The sequence below is a fragment of the Strix uralensis genome, chromosome 6, assembly GCF_047716275.1.
Source record: "Strix uralensis isolate ZFMK-TIS-50842 chromosome 6, bStrUra1, whole genome shotgun sequence".
Lineage (NCBI taxonomy): Eukaryota > Metazoa > Chordata > Aves > Strigiformes > Strigidae > Strix > Strix uralensis.
This window is the reverse complement of record NC_133977.1, coordinates 21,349,113-21,364,761: the sequence shown is the minus strand read 5'-3', so window position 1 is coordinate 21,364,761 and position 15,649 is coordinate 21,349,113. Positions and strand designations below refer to the sequence as shown.

At 44.7% G+C, this 15,649-nt stretch overlaps 1 protein-coding gene across 3 annotated transcripts in view; it reads right to left on the bottom strand.

Moving 5' to 3' along the window:
- The window catches only part of WIPF1 (WAS/WASL interacting protein family member 1), a 58,709-nt gene extending 43,364 nt beyond the window's left edge, over window positions 1-15,345 (bottom strand). For 2 of the 3 annotated variants that reach the window (XM_074873178.1, XM_074873180.1), the window contains exon 1: window positions 15,205-15,336. The gene's annotated coding sequence lies outside the window, so the exon portion shown is untranslated. Of the gene's footprint in view, window positions 1-15,204 lie in introns of all 3 variants that reach the window. The other variant, XM_074873179.1, reaches the window with a different exon arrangement.
- Between the last annotated feature and the right edge of the window lie 304 nt (window positions 15,346-15,649).

The window sequence follows — 15,649 nt, the reverse complement described above, 5'->3', positions numbered from 1 at the left end:
CTCTCCATTTTAAGAAGGGACTACGTTTACAAAGTCACTTTTAATGTGTCAACTGCCGGGTGAGGACCTAGCCGCCTATATTGGACTGTGCCAGAGCTGGTGGGGCAAATGTCCTTTTATATCCCCCCAGATACTCGGGGTTGTTCAAGACAGGAGGAATTTGTTCGCCCAGCAGGTAACTCGCAGCAGTCTCCCAGCCGCTTTTAAGCTACGCCCAAGGAAAACAGTCTCCCAGGGTGTTTCTTCAGCCAAGTTCAGAGTGCAGTGGCACCTCGGCATGCCCTTCAACGGGGCCACAGAGAAGGCGCTGCAGGGACAGCAAGGGCAGCTGTGTGACACTGGGGGGACTCACCGTGTCTACAGCGCTCTCATGCAGCGGGGTTTGCCGAGCCACCACGGACACCAGAGGATCTGTCAGCTCTGACCACGGACCATTAAGACGTGAAGGGAAACATCTGAAGCCTGATAAATTCCATCCTCTGTAAACAAACTGCTTATTTCTTCATCCTTGTCACAGATGAGGAATCTGTTGACTGACACCTTCCAGAGGACTAAAGGCTCAACAGGATTTTTGGCAGTAATCTTATGTGATAAGCCAACTGCTTGTAACTCATGCTGTATCTCACCTTGTACATACACAAGACAAAACCATCTCTATCTTCCAAGTGGAAAAGCATACCTGAAACTCTTCCTTATGTACACCTACATACCTAAGAGACATGTGCTAGTAACCCTGTAGATGTCACAAGTTCTTTTTAAGACCATAAAATGACTTCCCCCCACTTGCCACAAGACCAAACAGCATTTCATTTATGGATAAAGGACCACCCTGGCAGCAATAACAATTTGCACAGTGGCCTGACAGATAAGCTACACAGGGGTGTTAACAGACAAAGCTATTTACACAAATAATTTGCTGTCCTTTGCTATGGGGATAAAAAGGCAATCCCAGGCTCTGAGGTTTTTTGGTTTAGATTAGAAACATGCACTACCCTGCATCCACACATTTGACTATACTGGACATGGTGATCCAGGCTAATGAAGCATGCTGAGTCCCCGCATTCAAATCCCACCCGTACCACTTGCCTTATAAAAACGAGCCCTATTTATTCCTTATATGGAAGCTCACCCCCTTCAGTGCTATGGCTAAGACTATACATGCACACAGAGTAGTAGATATGGTGGGGAGTGTTTTCTATCTGGTACCTGTCACCAGCAAATATGAGCAATTAACATCTCAGTGATTGGGCAAAACAACCTGTGCTGCTCCCGACCTCGAGCAGGCACAACACATGCAAGTGCAAGAGTAAGCCATCGTGTGGAGCTGCTAATACGCAAGTACAAAAAAACCCCCACCGAAATCTGTTTGCCAAATCACCAGAGTCAAGCACTAATACAGAGGTGTTCAAACTTCAAAGCGGGAGCACAGTCGGCAAGAGTTTGTTGAAAGAATTACAACCAGGCATGGAAACTGGGACTTCTCAGTAGCATATAATCCCTGCTGTTTCCATTTCCTCTTGCTCATTATCGGCACAGACGGGGGCTGAAGATTAGTAAACAGTGGGTGTTTGGGGTGAATTAGAGCATGTGTGATGTAGAGCTAGGTGTCCTGGTGGCATCCGTGTGACTTCGAAGAGAGATGTAAATATTTAATGTTGCCCACTATGTTTCTTCAGAACAATTAAATATTAACACAGTCTTTGTGGGTGGGAGAATCATACCAGATAAAACAGAGAATCTATCTTATCCTTCATCCAGGACATGAATATCATCTGATGGTCAAAAATTTTCTGTCAAATTCCTCCTCCGTAGTCAAGTGCCTGTGTAAGATTAAGAGTTTTCAAACTGCTCCAGTCCTGTCTGAAACCAGGAAAAAACCCCAAACCCAGACCAACAAACTCTGGAACAAAACCGTTTGCACAACTACATGCGTATGAGACACTACTTTTTCAGCTATCACCCTTGGTTTTAGTCACAGGTTACCCTTTCAGAGGACAGCCACATAAATAAAAGCCATTACTAAGAAAACGTAGTATGCCTAGAAACGCCTACATATTTCTTGACGTAAGTGAAAACTGCTGAACTGACAAACCCTGCTCTCAAAAAGTTACTTGTCTTCCCTGCCCCAATAATATAGACATTAATAGACTCCTGAAGAAAAGTTTGCACTGCACATGTATTATGATATATATCATAAGATACATTTCTAAAATGAGAACTCTGTGGGAGTCTCTTCATATCATTATAGATATTTCACATAACCTTAATATGTTCTCAGGAACTAAAAAGGAAGTTTTATTAAAAGGAATGGTGCTGGTCATTGCTTACAATACTTAAATTTCACGTAAACCCTGATTTCTTAGTTTGTAGCTTTTTCATACAATAAACTTGAAAGACAGTTTCTGTTTGACCTGATCAAAGAATATGGGATTACTCAACAGGTCCACCAACATAAGAAACAGTGTATGCTATCTTTCCAAAGAGTATTTTCAACACTTTTTGCCCAGTAAAAACTGCCTAGCTGTTTTTCTAGAGCAGTGTTTGTTATACTTTGCCAGTGGCATGCCTAGTCTTCAAGTACCTTTTTTAATATATAAGCATTGCTATGATGGCAATATTAAAGGATTTATTATCGAGCAATTTGTCTTTAGCTATCAGCATGAGTCTCAAAGTTCAAAGTTTCAGGTATGAACACTTTGACAAAGAATTTTTATATACTTGGTTATTTCAGTAGAAAAATCAACTTTTTTTAAAAGATAACAAGTAAATCTGAATAATACTTTATATTCAAACTTCCCATCAGTATTTGTGTACATATGTACACACATATACTTACACATGAACAAAGCTAAACAAATCTACACCTTAGACATCATGACTCACCACAACATCCACACATTTTAAAGCCACGAAACCAATATTCATTGACAAGAGCAATTTTTCATCTGACACAGGCCATACAGTTTCAAGCTGTTACTGCTGCTTATATCTATCCTTTACATTCTGAATCTTCATACTGGAAGGACTGAAAACTTGTGGTTAGGTAGAAAACATTAAGGAAGCTAGCTACAAGCAGGGTAATACAGGAGTACCTATTGGCATGATTTCACTGGAGACAAGAGAGCTGTGCACCATTTTATCCTATCCAAAGCTAATGCCCTTTTATTTTCCCTTTAAAAAAAAAAAAGTAAGTCCCAAGCAGTGGGAACTTTACTCCATTTCTTGCATTCTTCCCATGGGTGGTATATTCCACATCAGAAATATCTGGATCCCAAATATAGCCACAGATCCAAGTCTGTGCATACTTGCCAGGCAATTATAAAATAGAAGCAGCTTCTCTGCTGTATAATGGATGAAATCTTTTATTCCTTGCTTAGGTACCAGTGCCAGTCATCCCATACTGATTTGAACTATGCCTGAGTAAGGTGAACAAGATCAGATCACATGTTTTTCTTCATTAATATTTATTGAAAACAATATTCTCCCAAAAATAAACAGAAGAGGAGGCTCAGTATATGAATACGTATATCCACCGCCCGCCACATTCTCATTTAATTATCTATGCAATTCCTATGAATTAGGAGAGTTTATTACTATGAATTAGGAGAGCAGTAGTTAAAGTAACAGGGAATTGCAGGGTTCATGAAAAGCATCCAGATAACAGCCTTGGAGACTGAAGGTCTCCGTTTCCTTAAGACAGTGAAAAATTCAGCCCTGTTGAGAGATCCTACATCTCACTCGCATGTAAGGGGTGGCTACATGGGACACATTCAAGCAAGACTTCTCATGCCACTATGCCCAGTGTTGGCCCTGGTCTGAAAGAATCATTCATTAGACATCATGGAACAGTTTCAATCCTTGTTCACAACGTATTTTGTTACAGCTTTCAGCATGGAAGTCATTCAATGCCATTTTGAGCAGGAACTTTTGTCTTGCAGACCTGGGATTACCGACTCATTGCACTTGGACTACACTAAAGTTGATAGAAAGCAGTGTTTAGTCACAGCTCACCTGGCTTAAAGATAAACTGCTGATCTAGAAATAAAATGTCCTATATTGCCAGTCGTCAAAACCAGTTTCAGCAGTTGATGAAACCAGAGTCAGTTATCAGGAGCCTGCACTCACAGGACACAAGGCAACACCTCTACCTCAAAAGGGCATGGGGACACCCTGTTGTTCCCACAGCTAGACAAATAAAAGGTGCTGGACTTCCAATGCATTGGCTATGCAAGTTCCCATAACATGCTAGGGAACTAGCAATCAGGATAAGCCCTGAAATGTGCAGGCTGAGATTGAGAGCCGAGGCAGCAGTAGGATATTCTGGATTGAAAGAGCTTGGCACCAGGTCTCCCTCATTAGCAGAAGTTGCACACAAGAATATAACTGAACTTGTAATCACCTGTCTGTATGCCACTCTGCATGCATTTTGTTTCTTCTTTACTCTCCCAATAGCAAAAGGCCAGGTACTCAGTAGAGAACAGAATAATTAAATTAATAGCTAAGTATATGGCTTATGGCTCTGAGGGTGTTACCTATGTGCAACAGAAAACCCCAGATCTATGTATTTTGAAGCATGGCTGGCTGAAAAGTTGCTGCTAACAGAGCAGAAATGCCTTACAGTCCAATTTCGAGACTATTCAGCAAAGATGGCTGGCTCCCCTGCGAGGCTGCACTGTGGCAGTGACCTAAGAGAACAGCGCAGAGGAAAGCAGTGGGGGCCTCCCAAAACCCTCCTGCTCAGCCTGAAAAGTTACAGCTGCCCCTGAGTAAGAGGGGAGACTACAGCACAGGACCCTTGGGGGAGGCAAGATGATTAGTCACGGGCATTTTGGTAGAGCCCAATGCTTCCAGTTGGTCTGTGGGCCATGTCCCAGCAGAACCAGCACATCCCAGCACGGTCCCTCACAGAGGATGAATTGTGAGCCGATACTCCCCGGCTCTCATCAGCAATGCCTCGAAGCATCCCCACTCGCTGCGGGAAACTAAAGGTGTTTCTTCACCCACTTCCCTGTTGCTATGTGCTGCCAGCAGGGGCTCAGCTACACCAGCTGTGATACAGGCTGTTTATACCTACTTGAGGTTTCATGATCTTAATAGTTTGGATTTAAGTAAACTTTGTGACATATTTAACTTTGGGCTTTTGCCTGCTAAATGGGACAAGCACTGTTCCCTCAACTTCTAATGCCAAAGCCAGCACCTCACATCGCTCTTGGGAATTCTGGTTTTAAAGATCTTTGACTGCGAGTCCATTTCCATAATTATATCTAAGAAAAAATCCCTTATCTTATACTCACCCTTATACCAGACAGGATTCCTTAGTGACAGGGTCTGAGATTCTGCACTGATGCACATTACATAAAGTGACAGCAATACCAGAGGTCACATGCTCCCTTGAGAAATGAAGAAACCAGGACCTGAACATGCCAGAGTTAAACACAGAGAAGTGAGACTACAATTCGTGACAATTTCACTGGACAGAACCAAGGTTTAATGCATCAAATATGCCTGCAGATAGTCTAGGTTTTTTCCTCCCCAGTACAGTCACACCACAGTGACTCTACAAAACCTTAGAAGAAAGATGTCAAGGGCACTGGAGCTTTAGAGCAGAAGCATTAACCTGCCTTCAGGATGGCAATTTCCAAGAATAACCAGCAGTGTCCACCAGAGAACAGAGGGAGCACCTCCAGAAGCCTAATGGTACACAGCCCAGAGGAAAGACCTGGGAAACACTGCCCTGACATTGCCTGGAGCAATCCTGCTCCACTGGTCTCTTCTCAGTGCTGATCCCTCACAGCAACCTTATACCAAGGACAGGACTGGACCCAGGGCTGAACCTACCAGCCCTTTTGCTAGCCCAGAGTGATTTCTTGTGTGTGCGTCTGCTCTCACCTCCTATGGCATAAAGTCATGCCTAGCTAAGAAATGGCAGTGGGAGAATTCCTTACTTCTATATGAATGGAAGAAGGTGAAAATACACTATATTTTTTTTTTTTCATCTTTCCCTTCTTGCAGGGTTTTTCCATTTTATTTTCATTTGCTTCTGTCTATACTTCACAGCAGATGGCCTGAAGCAAAGGCCTTGGAAGTTGTAAACCCTGTGGTATTATATACCATGTAGTATCATTACCATGGTTTCTTTAATGCCTCAGTCTCACTGATTAGTGAGCAGACAGTGAACATATTTGTGAGAAGAATAAAAGCGTTCAGTCTAAGCAAAAAAGAGCAGTCATATACCACTCACTGTAAACAACTATAAACTCCATTATTCCTCCTAAGAGGAAATTTTCTTGGGGAACTTTAAAAAGTAACACAAACCAGAAAACAACAATGACAGTTCTTTCCCTCGGAAGCACAAAATCCCTCAGTGTTCTCATTTAAGTACTGCACATGATGACATCCAACTGGGTTTTACCCTGCAATTCACTCGCATTACCAGGGATGTTCTGCTAAACAACTGGCACATTTTAGATGAATAAAGAGGGAACTTGTCCAGTCATCTCAAGCTGTTTGTCAGTTATGGAACACTTCATTTTCTAGTTCCCTATAGCAGCTCAAGTTAATTTGTCTTCCTCTTGACTTCAGTCAGCATGCACATTTATTTTTTTTTTTTAAGGACACACAAATGAAAAAAAGAAAAAGCTGTAATAAAACTTGGAGACACCGATCCTGCAGGGAGCTGCTAGGAAGAGGATAACCAATAAATGAGGAAATATTGCTCTGGTTCCACTTAAGGGGACAAGTAAGTATAAGTATGCAGCAACTCTTTAGAGTAAGATGCTTCACTTTGAAAAGCATCATCTTATTTGACATTAAAACTAAACAAGACAAGAACATGAGTGGTTCATTTACAACCAAGGGACACTAATCAATTCAATTAATAACCTATTTAAAGCAAGCTGTGCCACGAAACAAGTTTTCTGACCCTCCCTCAGCCATATTTGAAAATACAGTAGGAAGGTCCAGGCAGAATTATTTCCTTGTGATTTGTTACTGCCTAGTATTAAAACAAAGTTTTACAGCTGCCTGCTACCATTTGAGGGCTTCAGGTTCCAAGATGCCACCAGAACTACTGACTGGAAAAGTTGTATGTTTAAGGAATATCCTTCTCTCAGTTTCAAAGTAGTATTAGTCTGGGGTGGTTTGAAAATACAACCTGCAGACAGGAATGATGATATACTGGCAGGTGTTGCCTCTGTGGCCTCAGATGAATAGCATTCTTTCCAAAACTGAAACAGTCATACTTGCATACCTTCCCTACCACCACATTGCTACCATCTGATATTTCATTTCATCCCATTGCAATAGGAAAACATTCTACTGGGCATTGGTCAAATGCATTCACTATCTCAGAGGTCTTAATCAAAGACAATATGTATGGCTGTATGAAAAACAAGGAGGATCTGACCAAATGGAGATATAAAGAGATCAATACATTGAGTCATGCAAACTTGCTTACGTGAATAAGCATGTGGTTTACTTACAACATATGCAACATGCAGCATCCTTTACAGTTTACATTTAATACTTCCTTTAAAAACTGTTTTTAGTAGTTTCAAATATGAAAGTAAGAGTGAAAATTCTCTACTTAGCATTTCCATGCCAGAAAAAAAACTTTTGGAACAATGTTAGGCAAAGTGGGTTAGTCAATGTTGGATAAATCAGGACACGAGGAGAGCAGTGTCTGATGTGATGGCCACAGGAGGCCAGATAAGTTGGGGTAAATTGGAGAGGACTGTAGAGCATAGTACTGCATGGCTAATGCTGCCCATGTTTGCCAAACTGCAATCCAAATTGATCCAAGAGAGTGTCAAAGTAGTATCTTTGAATTACTAGCTGAGGAACATTTCCTCAAGTAAGAGGTGAGCTGGAGAATAAGCAACCCTTCCCTTCCTCCACAGAGACTATTTTTCATCATTTTTCTATTAAAAAGCTACCTAGCTGATGCTAGTTACAAAACCAGATGCCATCCTGTTTAGGTTACTCATAAAAGGAAGGTTCCCGATTCATGCCACCCTCTTACAGCTCTGGAGTGCTACCTCAGCAGCTGAAGCTTGCAAGCTGCCTCTGAGCACCTACATCTTTCCTTGGGGACCAGGGTAATTTGAGGGCTGCTGTAAGGTCCCACCACTTTCAGAGCCTGCTGGTGAGGTGAGCTAACGAGGCACTGTCTGTTGTTCCTAGCAGAAATAGCAGAGACACCACTAATCTAGGGCAGCAGCTCTCAAAGTTAACTGTTCACATCACTACTTTAAAAAAGAAAAAAAAAAGAGAGAAAAGAGTTGGGAAAAAGTGGAAGCTCAAACTCCTCTTTCACTTCATGAAAAAGGGGCCAGGGCACAGCGCTGAGCCACTGGGTGCACAGACTGGTCTGGGAGGGACACTGTAGCTGCCTGAACTCCTTTTACCTTCTTAATTCCCAAGAACAAGTATTTTAAGGATCATATTTTGCACATTCAGTAACATTGCACTCACCTTTTCACAGACTCTCTTGCCCATGGAGGTTTTTAAACCAGCAAAAGACAAAAAAATAATCTGAAAACAAAACCAGAGTCTGGATCAGAAAATTCATTACATAGTCTATGATTTAATACTCAGAACTACAGGAGATTGTTTTATATGCCCTCAAGGTTCAGTGGAAAGAAACTGATGCTGCTAACCAAATCCTGCAGTGTGCTGAGCCAGTGTTATGCACCTGGGGGCAGTCTGCACCTGCCAGCCTTGTTGGGCTGTCCGTGCCAGCACGCTCTCATGTGCACTACAGGTATTTCCCTTGCCAAGAAATCCCAAGTTCTCAGCTCTACACATGTCCCATTGTAAAGACACTTTTTCTAACGTTTAAGGCAGTTTGTGGTATTCAGCCATAGCACTGAGCATGACCAATTTGGGATACATTCACAAGCACTCACACTTGTCTTGCTTCCACTGCAGCCAGGCATAGCACCCATACCCATCTTCCACGCAAAGCTGCCAGGACAATTCAGCTTTATGTAGCTGGCAGGCTCAGCTGTTACAGGGCGTTACTCTGATACACAGTTCTCTTCACAGAACAGCAATGCACACGTATAACTGGACAACAGGTTGTGGTGACAATAAAATAACACATTATCCTATCTGATTTCTGTGACTTAAAGGATTGCCCAACTTTCCATGCCTGCTCATGCCCCTGTCAAGTGAGTTACAAAACCAATCTGTTATTGTGGTGAATAAGTGATGGACAGATCTGCTAAATGATGCAAGGCTCCACTGACTTTTAGTTATGCTTATGTAACTCCATAGTTTCACAGCTGCTAATAATTAGCAGATGACCTGCATAAGCGCTAGACAAAAAAAAAAGATGGGAAAGGAGAATCCTGCTTCATCACTTCAAAAACAAGTTACCAAAACAAGAATGATTTTTTTTTTAAATCTGCCATGATTTTCTTTTTCTTCTCTCAACAGAATTCAAACAAACACAGCATAATGAATTCAGCATAACTTATAACTGAAGATCTGAATGGTGCCTTGTTCATAGCATTTGGATTTGAAACACAGATGCAGTTAACTCACAGCTTAACTCCTTCCATAGTACTCTTTAAAATGCTGATCTATGTTCTTCTCAGCTTCCAGATTTTAAAATGTTTTCTTCAAGTGATTTTTATTTTTTTTTAAACAAAGAGAGATTCAAACTTGGGATTCAGCATACAGCTTCCTCTGCTCTTTTCCTCACTTAAAAATAAGAGATTAATTGTTATGCAGCAAACTGGGAATAACATCACTTTCTAAAAATTTCCTTTGCAACTCTTGTCTTTATTTCAACAAATTCTTTTCCAGATCTGATGTTCTCAGTGTTTCCTGAAAAAGTCAATGCAATAAACTGTTCTAGTACTAAAACCCCTATGAATATGACAGATAAAACAAAAAAAAAGAAAATGATCTTTCGGAGGGTAAAAGCAGTCTCTGTTGCTGAATGATCTGAAAGTAGTTGAGCAGGGAAAGGAGATGGTTTCATGTTTAAAGACAACATCTTTTAGCTACTAAGCCACTAGTCTGCCAGTCAGGAGATTTATGATCCTCTCCCAGCACTGTTACTGACCTGCTGCTATGAGACTTTGGGCAAAGTCACTTCTGCACATTATGCTTCTCCATGCACTCCAATTTTTGAAGTCTTTATTCAGGCTTCTCAAGGCCATTTTTGGATGTTTTGAGACCACTTTTATTCCCAGATGTTCTGGGGACAGACAAAAGCAGCCATGTTTATCCAGTAATGCAGAAACAGCATACAGCCAGCTGGAAGGAACCACTAGATCTCATCTAGTTCAGAACAGGGCTAACCTGACATAAAGCAGATTGCTTAGGCCTTGTTCAGTCCAGTTTTTAGACTATCTCCAAGGATAGAAACTTCACAATCTCTCTGGACAACCAGTTTCAGTGGTTAGCCACCCTCACCACCAAAGACCTTATTTTCATAGGAAACAGCACAATGAGCCAAGGAATGCAATTTCTTCTTAGTGCTTACTTCTGGTCCTGTTAAATCAGGGTCCAGTAAAAGTCAGAGAAGCCTGCTCCATGCTGCCTGCTCCTCATGGCATGAGGGTTTCAGCACTCAAGCACAACATTCACCAAAAACATTAAAGAGGGAGGAAGAGGGAATCACCCCACTTCCTGAAGTTATCACAAGAGAAACATGCACAAGCTATTTTGGGCTTGCTGAAGCTAAGAGCATTTGTTTTAACCTCTGTATTACTTTCCATTAAAGAATATCCTGTACTTTCTTCAGCAGGAGATATGTACTCAAGTTTAGCTCAAATGAGAAGGAGAGCACTCTCATGAGAACATGCACTAGAGGACAGGAGAGCCCTTCATGTGGACTTAGTCCCAGGAAGGAAGTGGCAGGAGTGACACACATACACACGTTGAAGGGATTAAAGATGGAGGTGCCACATAAACTGCTTAAAATTTAGGAGCTTTTGCTTCTGCAACATTAATAGTTTAAGGAGTTATAAAATTACACATTTTAACTCCAAAGTATACTTATGTGTAATTGGGATCAAATGTAGAAGAACACTAACAAGGTTACATCAGAGTTAAGTATTACAAAACAGACTCTTGAACTACTCCTTGCGCTTCCCGTTTATCTCCTTCCAGGAATAAGGAAAAACTTTCTATTCTGAACTCCTTTGATCTCTCCGATTTAGATGAAACTGCTCCCTTGCCACTTGTGTCTCCAGCCTTAGAGACACTCTTCACTGATCTTTGTGAACAGAGTTGGATGAGGCCCAAGGACAGCTGCTCTTCCAGACTTGCGTGCCTGCAAGGCTAAAGAGCAGCTGCAGTATCTTTCAGAGCCCTGATGATCAGTGTTATGTCCACTGAAAAAATAATCTTTTCACGATTCAGATTTCACTTGCAACTCAGCAGCAGTGGCATAGTGCTTGCAGAGAATCACAAAGTACTAACATAGTAAACAGTTCATTGATGTCCTTCCCCTTCCTCCTCTTCAGATATCTAGACATACGCATACGTGTAGCTGGTGCTACATGAGCACTCTACACTGCTACCATACTGGTCACCACAAGCATCCAAAATGTTTTAAACAAAACCTTCAACTACAGCACAATACTAAACGGGTTTATTTAGTTGCTAATAATCCATTTTCTGGCCTATTTGGCAGCTAATAGTTCAGCAGTTATTGAATAACAGATTTTCACATACATCTTTGAAGTAGGGAGCTAAACAAGTAAGTGTTAAGTGCACACCCAAGCACACACAGAACAGACAGCTGCCTTGAGGATTTGTGGCAACTTCCAGTACTTTGGTACTACCAAGATCTGTTCTACCAACTCAAAACTTAACTATCTCTCCATATAAAGAACACTCTCCCCACCCCTACTCAAATACAGCTAGCACCACAGATTCTGAACCAAGATACTCAACAGTCCCTTTTTATAACAGAGCCAACAGACCAAGTGTTAAGAGTGCACCACGTGAAGAAAAGGAGAAAGAGTCAGCATTAGAGCCAAGAATAAGAGAAGTCAGTAGGAAGAACACAAAAGCATTTAATTAGATTTGAATTTTAACACTTCGTTGTTGTGAAGTAGCCACAATTAAGATACATTGACCTTGACAAAAGCATAAGCTTTAATGAAATCCTCCCCTCTCCGTTGCATCACTATTTCTCATGGTTTCTATTCATAAGTCCATTATCCAGATGAAGATTCAATGTAGTTAAAAGCACAGAACATTTCTAAATGCTGCTGCATAAAGACATTTTACTAAATTGCATATATATAGCAAGAACAATATATGTGCCTCCAAAGGAAACCTATGAATTCCTGTCCTTGTGCCACATTTGTCAGACACCACCAACATACACTCTTTTCTGCCTCCAGAAAAGCTTGGTATTTATACAAGCAAGGCAGAAAACTACTAGCTGTTAGAACTTTACGCACTGTAGGTAACGGAGAGCGATACTGCAGTGTGTTCCCTTCACAAAGGGATTAGCATTGCTCATGCTCTTCAGTGGCCTCCCCACTGAAGAGGGTCTGGAGGTCAGATGTAAAGGTCATACCTGTTGTCACAGGTGGGAAATTGCTCCTTCTATAGCTAATACCTTTTTCTAGATGCACACTTTCAATTCTGACTCTACTGCATAAGTAAAAGTACTGAAGCCCTGATGCAATTTCGTAGTAACTCTAGGTTTCTCTTAAAAATAATCCAGAGTGAGGTCTAATAGTCTTGTAGCAATGCAGCTCCCAAAGACAGCACCTTGCTACCTGGTGATGTTCAGAGTAAACTAATGCTGTAGAAAGAAAAGTGTAATTTCAGTAGAAATACAGCAAATAATGCTGAAATAAGGCAGCAGCAGAAGTTAGGACACAGCTAGAGAGCTTCAACTGTTTTAATTCCCATTTGCTGGGGTGAGTGATCTCGAAGCAGGAGGCAGGGGAGAGGCAGCGCAAGGCTGATAGGGGACTTCTGTACACAGAGAGGGGCTGCTCCTCCTCCCTTCTCTCCTTTTCCAGAGATTTTTAACCCAGATTGCTGAACCTTTCATCATTTCAGTTTACAGCACAACCCCATGGATTACTGGGAGAGGCTGAACAAGCTGCAGCACAAGGAGAGGAACAGGTGAGCAGTGGGAGGTGGGAGAAACAGGAGTGGAGGCAGAAATCGCTAAGCTGCCAAGTGCAATGTGTAGAGTAACCGCAGCCTCCAGGACACAGCCCGTCCCAAAGAGCTCACACTCCAGTCAAGGCCAGCCACAGGAACTGGCGTGCCTCTTGCTTCACATTCCTAGGACACTTGTCTTGACCAACTATGGAAATAATAATTTCATGTACAACATGGAGAACTACACATTTGACAGGCAGATGCTAAGGGCAATGTCCTGTTCAGCTTGAGGTCAAAGGATGCTGAAGAGCCTAGAAGAGTGAGGCAGAAAGACACACATAGTATTTGTGGAATGAACAGCACTTTCTGGAGGAACAGTAACAGGGACTCAAGAGATACAATCTCCTATTTTTAGGGTATTTGCTCTTGCCCTAGCTAAACACATTTTTAAACATCATTTGTGCACATATAAAAAGCTTTTCCTCTACATTTGTAGCTTTCCTCTGTCCCTCCAATTATCTCTCATACTCTCTTCCTGATCTCCCTTTCTGCATCTGTCCTCCCCTCACGTGCTCCTGCTGCACGGAGGGCAGAAGTGCTCTGGAACAGCTGTAATTTCCTCCTTGCATGCTCCTTCCCCTCACCCACTCCAGCAGAGGGGAAAGTACAGGCCAGCTCAGCCTGCCTCATGCATCATGGCACTGGGAAAGGTGCGCTGCCAGAGCGGGTCCCTCCACGGCAGTGCCACCATCCCTCCTGCCTTTAGTGAAGGCTCCCAAGCAGGGCATGCTGTGGGTAACACGCAGAGGCCAAATAGGCTCTGAGAGGAACTCCTTCACATGGCTTCTTGGGCCTCTGCGCTGTGCTCCCAAAACCGGGCTTGGAGGAGCTAATGGACAGAAGAAACCAAGGGAAAAGTAGGAAGAAAGTGAAAGAAGGTGTGAGTGAGGAGCAAAACACACTGTCCGTCCTCTGGAGGTCAAGACAATGGAGAAGAGCTGCTTATTACAACCCTCTCTTTGAGGTAGGGCTTCAAGAATAAAAGAGCAGTTTAAAAGTACCTCACAGTGGGTTCCTGAACAAGCACACCTTAGCACCGGAGACGAGCACTGTTATCACTTTTGTTTTATGTAAGAGGCCTGAGCAGGGCACATGGTGGCAGCTGAAGAACACCTACTCTCAGAGAGGAGACACAGTTCTGCACTACAGGAGGTGTTTATAAAAAAAGATGAAGCACAGCCATTAGAGTAGCAAAGGCAAACAAAGGGGAAGACAAGCTAAAACTTTAAGACTGTTTACTTGAGGTTCCCAAATTTGACTCCTTCAAAAAGTCCCCAAGAGCCAGCTCAGAGGGCAGGGACCTGCTTTGGTTGCCTCCACCATAAAGCCTAACTGCAAGATTCACCTCAACATCTGCTGCAGATGAAAGCACTTGAGGGAGGAAGGCTGCAACACAAACACCTGCGTGAGGGAGCGACTGTACCGGCACCCTGCTTGGGTGCCACACGCGTGGGCCGCGGTGTGCGCCACGGCCCCATCAGGGCTCTCCCCACCCTGCCACGCCAGCCGGGATTTCACAGCCTTGGCTGCACCGCAGCAGGGATGGACACGGGTGCCACCAGCCACCTCCCCAGAGGTCCGGGCAGGGGCACGGTCCGAGCTGCCAAGAGGGACCGGGGGCTGCGTCCGGAGGCCCACGGCATCCTCCATCCCGGGCACGCACCCAACCCCGGGGAATGCGGGAAAACGCGGGGGGGAAGCAGGGAGGGATCCCAGCCCCGCAAGCACGGCTTCGGAAGGCAGGAGGAGCGCGTCCCAGCCCGAGACAGAGCAAGTCTGGAAGAAAAGAGAGAAAGAGAAAACAGGCACGAAGCAAAACTCGGCGCCCGGGGCAGAGGCAGCTGCGGACGCTGCCCCACCGCCCGCCCCGACCCTTGTACCCGCAGGGCGCTCGCCCCGGGGCGGGGGAGGGGGGGTGCTGAGCCGCCCCAGCGCCGCTGCCGGGGCCCTGCCCGTCCCGCACAGACTCCCGCCCGCCCGCCCGCCCGTCTCTGGGAGCGGGAACGAAGCCCCATCCGCCTCCCCCCGGGCGCCGCCGGCCCCGCGCCCCCTTACCGCGCTCCGGGCGGGCTAGGCGGCGGGAGGGGAGGGCAGCTCCCGCCGGCGCTCCAGCCGCGGCGGCGGCCGGGACATGTTGGGCCGGGCGGCTATTTATAGCGGCAGGAAGCGGCGCGGCGCGGCTCTGGGGCGCCGCTCCCCCGCCGCCCGCGCCGCCGCACATGCCCCGGCCCCGCAGCGCGGGGGGCGGGCGGGACGCGGCCCGGCGGTGGAGGGGGGTGTTGGGTGGGGGGGGTCCGCCCCCTCTCCCCCGCCTCTCGGGGTCGTCGCCCCCGGCTGGCAGGCCAGGCCCGGCCCGGCCCGGCCCGGCCGAGCGAGGCGTTCTCGTGGGGTGGTCCTGCCCAGGCGGCGTAGGGGTGCTGGTGAGGGCCGTGCCCCCCGCCCGTGCCTCCCGCCCTTCTGTCCCGGGTGCTCGGTGGAAGTTAGAACGGTCAGAGCTAAC